Genomic DNA, 7,343 nt, shown 5'->3' with positions numbered 1-7,343 from the left:
CGACAAAGCAATGTAGGAAATACAGAGAAAATAAATCCTTTCTGACATCTAAAATCAGTTTCGATCGAGGTCTCTAAAACGAACAAGAAAAAGAGGATTTTCGGAGGGCAATTACGCTGTGTTTATATAGAATAACTGATTTATGAGCAATCTAATTTCTTGTTCGTTTAAAACAGTGAAATGTCAGCTGCAAAAGATCGCACCAGAAACAGCACTCTCTCTGCCTGTCAGAGACGTTCAGGAAAGGCTGAATGAAGTCATGTCAAGTACAATAATTCGGTGATCAATAATAACAGTTGTAGGACAGTATATAAGGAGGATAAGGATTTTGAAGTTGACTCGAAATCTGATAGGTAACCAGTGCAAGGACTTGAAAACAGGTGTAATGCATCCCTGATAGGATTCTTGCCGTCATATTCTGAACATATTGAAGATTGCTCGGTGTGGACTTAATTTCCCCAGTGAACAGGATGTGCATTTATTAATTCTAGAAAAAAAGCCTTTCTTGATTTCTCTAGTTCCCTTTAAAATAAACTATTATTCCACAATGCAGAGTATTACATGGCCAGTATTTACACATGATATTTGTGATTTAAAGAAATTAACACAAGCAGCTTTTGGAGATTTAAGTGTTGGCTGAGTTATTGCAGGATAAAAGACTAGAGATGTTGGCAAGAAGAAGATAATTTGGGGAAAGCTGAGGAATACACTTATAACAAGAACACTTCCTAATGGGGTTAGGCATACTTTTGATGAAGATGATGAAGTTAACAGACTATATGTTTACATAGATACTGAAATAAGGATTGTATTTTAGATTATGTGTAGTTGCTGGCATTGAACTGTGTGTTGGATGCACATGAATTGAAGGAATGGGCAAACATAGCTGATGCGGATCCACAGAGCCAGCATATTAAGATGTTTATAATTAGAGGCAATTTGTTTAAATAACTAGGTATGGATACTGATGTGCAAGAGAGGTGGAAAGGTGGAAAGGTTTCCTTAAGCCAGCACTATAAAATATTTTATTCTCAGTGAGATGCTGCCATTTCATCGTGGGTTTCTAACACTGTGTATAGTTCCATCCACACAGTGCGTTTACTTCCATCCATTTCTAATCTCTTTATCCAGTACAGAGGATTTGGAGCCTATCCCAGTAAGCAAAGGACACAAGGCAGAATACACCCTGGACATAGCGCCAGTCCATCACAGGACAGACAGACACAAACACACACACGCCAGGGCCAGTTTTCCCATAAACCAATTAACTTACCAGTATGTTTTGGAGTGCGAGAGGGAGTCATATCACACATATGGAGAAAAACCATGTAACCCAGAGAGAACATGTAAACCCCTCACACACAGGATGGCAGGAATTGAACCTAGGACCCCAGTGCTGTGTTGTAACAGAAGAAATAAGGTTCTTGATCCTGAGATGAAGTAAAACAGATGAGTTTATTGCATGCAAGGAACAATAAAGCCGAAGTCTTGTTTCCCGCAAGAAACAACAAAACCGAAGCATTGTTCAACGTACTGTTACAAACTTTTGGGTTAAATAGTGTTTTCTTCTCCGTTTCTGACGTCACTCGGTCTGATGGTAAAGAGGGGGGCTCATGGTATTTGGCCAGTTTACGATGTTCTGGGCAAATGGTCAGTTTAACATTACACCCAGGGGGGTTCCTAGCTTGCATCTGCAATCCTTATCAGTTAACCCCCTTTCCTGCCATAAACCCCAGCTTGTGACTTAGAAGTCTAAACCCCCTACAGAAAGGATTAAATTCAAACCCCCGTCTTCACATCTTTCTTCAGCTGCAAGATAGCAATGCTAACCACTTCGCCACCATTATAAATGAATGGATATTGAAGTGGAAATCTAATAAGTAAATTGATTCTTAAAAATGTAGAGAGCTTTGAAAAAAATATATTGGCGCTTTTAGATAATATATTTCAAGGATGTAACTGCTGTGCTACAGTGCGTGCAGAATTTTAGAAAACAGTTCGTCAACAAAGTACACTGTTTAGGTTAGTTTAGAAGACAATGTACCAAAACAATATATGCTGTCTGGGTCATTAGAATTAGCTGAAAGTAACCGATAAGCTTTGAATAACAAATCTAGTTTTTCTTCTCTCGCTCTATGATGTAATCTGTTTTCTCTTAGAGAAAGGGGAAGTTTTAGAAGGGACCAAGTGCTGAACTTTTTTACAGCGCAACGTCTTATAAAAACCCTGTACTGCTTGTAACAAATTGAGTCTCTGGTTGCACTTTGCGAAGTGGCAGCAGGGCTCCCAATATTGCAATATTGAAATAAAGACCTTACTCAGGTGAGAACTCTCTTTTGTGGCTTCCTTGATAGTTATATTTCCATGACAATATCTTAGTTATCTTTCTAGTTCACAGGTTTGCATGCATGATTTAATTTTGAAAGCCACTGAGACATCAGGTACTACTGTTGTATTTATGAAAAAGAAACAAAACAAAAAACATACTAACAACTGTGCCATCCTACTCCTTAGTTAATACATTTTATTATTCATAAACAGTTAACATTGTTAGCAAAATATTTTGAATTATATTTAACCCTATTTTTTCTTTAGTTATGTATTTAACTTATTATATGATAGTCAGACTTAATGTATATTTGAACAATGAAAATATATTTTTACAAGATGCGGGGGAAAGTGCAACATCTTATTACAGTGCTAAATTTAATATTATTGATTGCTAATAGTTTATGCTAACACCTAACTTTCTTAATTAGATGTATTTAAAACAGTGAACTAAGTGTAACATACTATTCAGAAATACAATCGAAAATAGTTTTGTGGTGTTTGTATGGATGAAACGTTTCTAAAATGTATAACGTAACAAAATTAAAGACGATTAAAATCTGTAATCTTTCCACTTGTAATGTCATTAGACAGAACAACACGTTTCTGGTTTGTTTTAATTAGTATTAGTTAGTAGTTAGTAGTTTTAATTTAATTAGTATTGCAATTCGCACTGATTCCCTTGCGAAGATATGGACTTAAGAATATTCGTGCCTGGTCAAAAAATGGCATTAAGCACTTAAAATTAATATGGTTAATAATAGTAAACTGTAACATGCTGTAACAAGATCGGTTAAACTGCGAAGAAAATGCTTTCAGAGAAAATGTTTCAGGTGTGAAGAACATAGATCTCCAATGCAATTTCAACCAAACCTGTTCCCACACACCCTGCCCCCACTAGCATTAGAATATACACAAAGCACTGAAATCTTTCGAGCTAATGATCAGGTGACCCGAGAGAGAGCAAGAGAAACACCAAGGGGTGCGGAACCAGGGAACTATTTACATGGAAAACGGGCGATCTCCCCAGACTGTCCGCCCGTTTCACTGTTACCTGGATACCTCTTTATTTAGAACTCTCTAACACTGATTTTTAGTTTAGAAGGATTCAAGTAGGGTTTTAGATGAAAGGCAGCGACCTTAATCAAGCCCAAATCATAATTGAACCCATTCAGAGCCTACATTACATTTTAGCGTTTCATTCTGAGCAGAAGACCCTCACACCTGAAGAAGGCTTGCGTTTTCTCTCTTCTCTTTTAAGCATGTGTACAATGTGTAATACAATTAGAATGTGTAATTACAATGCGAATCGTATGAGGGTGGGGGGGAGGTGTCTTTCGCTGGAAATCTCGCCTGCTTCTACTTTACGAGCACAACCCCCTCTCTGCCGGAGTGCTGGCTGTGACAAATTAAACCGGTTTCACAGGTTTCAATCACAGACCATGTGACATGGGAGTCAGGAAACTAACACACAGCGCCACCGGATTTGATAACACTATAAAAACGCTATAAAATAATGTGACTAGGCACAGAACAAGTTTACAGCACAGTACAATAATAAATGCTGACCATGACTTTAGAAGCATAAATTGCCTTACACTCAATTTAAACACAAGCTGTCTTTAGCCCTCTAAGCTGGTTCATACAGAAATGTAGAGATCCAGGCTCAGAACACACAGCTTCATTAGCGAATACATATGCAGGACAACTAGAGAAGACGTTTTACAGAGGATGGATTTTTAGAAACATCCCATCAGTGACATCACTGAAGTCAACTCCTAGGTACTGTAACTGTCGTGTGGATAGTTTCACAAGAATCAGACAAAGATTTAAGCATCGCTTGTTCTAGATAAAACTGCAAAAAAAACAACAACAACCCATAATGTACTTCTTTGCGGCTCTGTTTGCCCAAATCATATATTCACAACGTGAAATCTAGAAAATAATATTACGTAACCAAAATCCGCAATATGGAAACAGAACCTGTGTAATTGTTGATAGATGATGTACTCGTAACATTTTTTCAAGACGAACTACAACATTTAAAAAATGACTTGTATGTACTTGATATCTCTAATCAATCCACGGGTCCCAGCACAAAACGAAACTAAAACGCATACCGTTTCGCGCTTCTTATTAGTTGCTCAAAAGTAATTTGACCATATGAAATGCATAATATAAACCTAGAAACATATACGTGAGCAGTACTTAAGCACTGTAGTATCGGTGTTAAGACATACCTCTCAAATACTGTAAATCAAGTTAAAAATATCTCAAGACCGATTCTGGTCATAATGAAACCATGTTTCGTGTATGTTTTCTTTAAAGTACCGAGACCAGCCATATACTCTATGTTTATGTTCCAAAATTAATATCGTTTATGGCCTTCACACGCGTTGCAGTATGCTCCTATTCTTTTTATGCTCAGCTACTAAGATTTCCCTTCAGTGGTAAAATCAGATATGAATATTCAATACTTAAACGGGCACAGTTAAGACATTAAATATACATATACATACTGTATACAGTACAGTTTTCATACGGTAATATGTTTATGTTCCTAAATCAATCTCTTTTATGAGCATGTGAAAGGCATGGTGAATCGATTCTTAAAAATTACTGTACTTTGCATGATTGGAAACAAATGCGTGATTGCGAAATGCTGTGGTGTTACTTTTACAAAGACGGTCAATGAAAAAAAGAATGTTGACCAGGGCAATACTTTGAGTTTACACTTACAGCTTGTCCAAGGTCATTCATTATTAATACTATTAGTAATATCTTCGTTAAAGACTTTGATGGCCACAGCTCAAACATGAGAGGTTGAGCTTTATTAGCTCCACCTTGCGGAAATTCCGGATACTATTATTTTGCTTGTCGTATTATAGGAGAATTTACGGTAACTCGCGGTATTTACCGGTAGCTTGCGGTAGACTGCGTACAGCGTACCGCAAAATAATGCGGTATCGCCCGCGCATTTTGAATGGCTGCATCTGTAGGCTGCCAAAAGTCTCCGAAACCAAATTTTGATAGCAGAAAATTCTCACTCGTCCAGAAGTTCCCTTGGGACCCAACATCCAGCACAGAGTGGTAAAAAAGCGTCTTTATTGTAGACCCTTGCAGCGTGCATTGGTGGTTCAGTGGTAGAATTCTCGCCTGCCACGCGGGAGGCCCGGGTTCGATTCCTGGCCAATGCAGTGGCTTTTGCAGCGAGCGGCTCCATCACTTGCATCCCCTTTCAACTCGCAACTGAAAACCCACTGAAGCTTAGAAGCTGTGAGCCAGGTCAGTACCCGGATGAGGATGACCTACAGGGAAAAGCAAAGCTTACAGCTGGAAGCGGTGTTAATGGAGCCAGCGGTGGGACGCTCACCCTGAGGTCTGTGCGGGTCCCAATGCCCCAGTATAGTGACGGAGACGCTGTGTGGTAAAAAGGCGCTGTCTTTTGGATGAGATGTAAAACCGAGGTCATAGCTCTCTGTGGTCATTAAAAGTGACCACCAAAACCTTTGACAAAAGCTCTTGGTAATTGATGGTCTTCAATAATGCTTCTCCTTTAGGTACATTTAAATCAGCTGAAAAATGCTGTGAAATGGGGGGGCACTTCAGGCCAGTGTAGGATTTGAATTTGAATTTTTGAAGAACCATTAAACAGCACGAGAAGGCCCGTACACTGAATTGCAGGGCTTTCTATTCAAAGAAGGACAAAAGAAACTTCCCTGAATTCCATTTTTTGCAGCACAGAGAGGACAGCGAGAACAAGGCCTGTTAGCTCAGTTGGTTTGAGCGTGGTGCTAGTAACGCCAAAGTCTCTGGTTTGATCCCTGTTTGGGCCAGGCAGTCTCCTCCTCTCTTGCCAAAACCTGCTGCTTTCTTGCTGTGGTGAGATTGGTGGTAATGCAAAGACGCCACATACTACCGACAGACGAGAGTGTTGCGGGAGAAGAGAGAAGTGATGGAAGATTGAAGAGTGTCCTAGGTGGAGCCAAGATGAAGTGTCACAATTGCCTAGGGGAGGATTTCAAATGTTTAAGATGGTAAAAATAACCGGAAGTGATCCCCCAGTCCGGCGCAGTCTGACGTACTTCTGTCATATAAAGTAAAACTAGATGTCGAACTGGAGCCTCACCATTTGCATAAGTGAGGCTCCAGTTATACATCTAGTTTCACTTTAAATGACAAAACTGAAGAGACTTAAAAGAGCTGGAGAGGATTTCTTACAACTTTTGAGCCGGCACAGTTTTCGAAAACGTTTTATTTAAGCTGCACTATACAACACAGACAGCCAAGAGTCTCCAAAACAAAACGAATTGACAGATAGAAGAAAAGTCCCACTCGTCCTAAAGTTCCCAAAATCCAGCACTGAGCGTAAACAAAGTGTTCAAGTAGCGTGGGAATGCTACCCCTAATGCTAGCTGGAGTTTGAGTGTCTGGTTCAGAGTTTGCTCAAGAGTTTACCTTTCACAGATGCGCAAAGATGAATGCTGAGGGTGCACGCTTCAAGGCGCCTTACAGTGCAGAGAGTGATTAGAGACAATTCGTGACGTGTGCTCGTTCCCATATACCGTACGCCCCGGGTTGCAGTGCTAGGATGACGTCCAATACCGCTTCGGAACGTAATGGCATTATATTCAAGTGCAGGACGTGAGGGTTTTATTTTGTTCGTTTTGTTCTGCTCTGCTTTGCTTTGTTTTGCTTTCCATGGCGTTCGTAAGAGCGTCAATAAAAAGGCGATTCCTGCGTCTAACACGAATGTAAGAGCTATTTCAAGAGCGGCTTCTAAAATGCTTGTAGACATTTGTCTGTTGTTGATTGTTTTTTTGTGTCTAACAAAGTGCCATTTTCCTGTCCGGACGGGGAGACTTTATCATTCCCACATGAAGCAACCCTTAAGTCCTCTGAGGCGTGTCTGTCTGCAAGGCTTGTATTTTGGAAAGGTTTTTTTTTTAATGGAGAACGACTTTGAAAAAGGTTTCCGCCGGCGCCTCGCGATCCATGTGAGATTGTAGCAAGAA

At 39.7% G+C, this 7,343-nt stretch overlaps 1 non-coding gene across 1 annotated transcript; it reads left to right on the top strand.

The window, feature by feature from the left end:
• Positions 1-5,454: 5,454 nt before the first annotated feature.
• On the top strand, positions 5,455-5,525 carry trnag-gcc (transfer RNA glycine (anticodon GCC)). The gene has a single exon. It is a non-coding gene; the product is annotated as a tRNA-Gly (tRNA).
• Positions 5,526-7,343: the final 1,818 nt, after the last annotated feature.

The sequence above is a fragment of the Atractosteus spatula genome, unplaced genomic scaffold (assembly GCF_055471065.1).
Source record: "Atractosteus spatula isolate fAtrSpa1 unplaced genomic scaffold, fAtrSpa1.hap1 Scaffold_4, whole genome shotgun sequence".
Lineage (NCBI taxonomy): Eukaryota > Metazoa > Chordata > Actinopteri > Semionotiformes > Lepisosteidae > Atractosteus > Atractosteus spatula.
The sequence above is the reverse complement of the archived record's forward strand: the minus strand, read 5'-3'. Positions and strand labels throughout refer to the sequence as shown.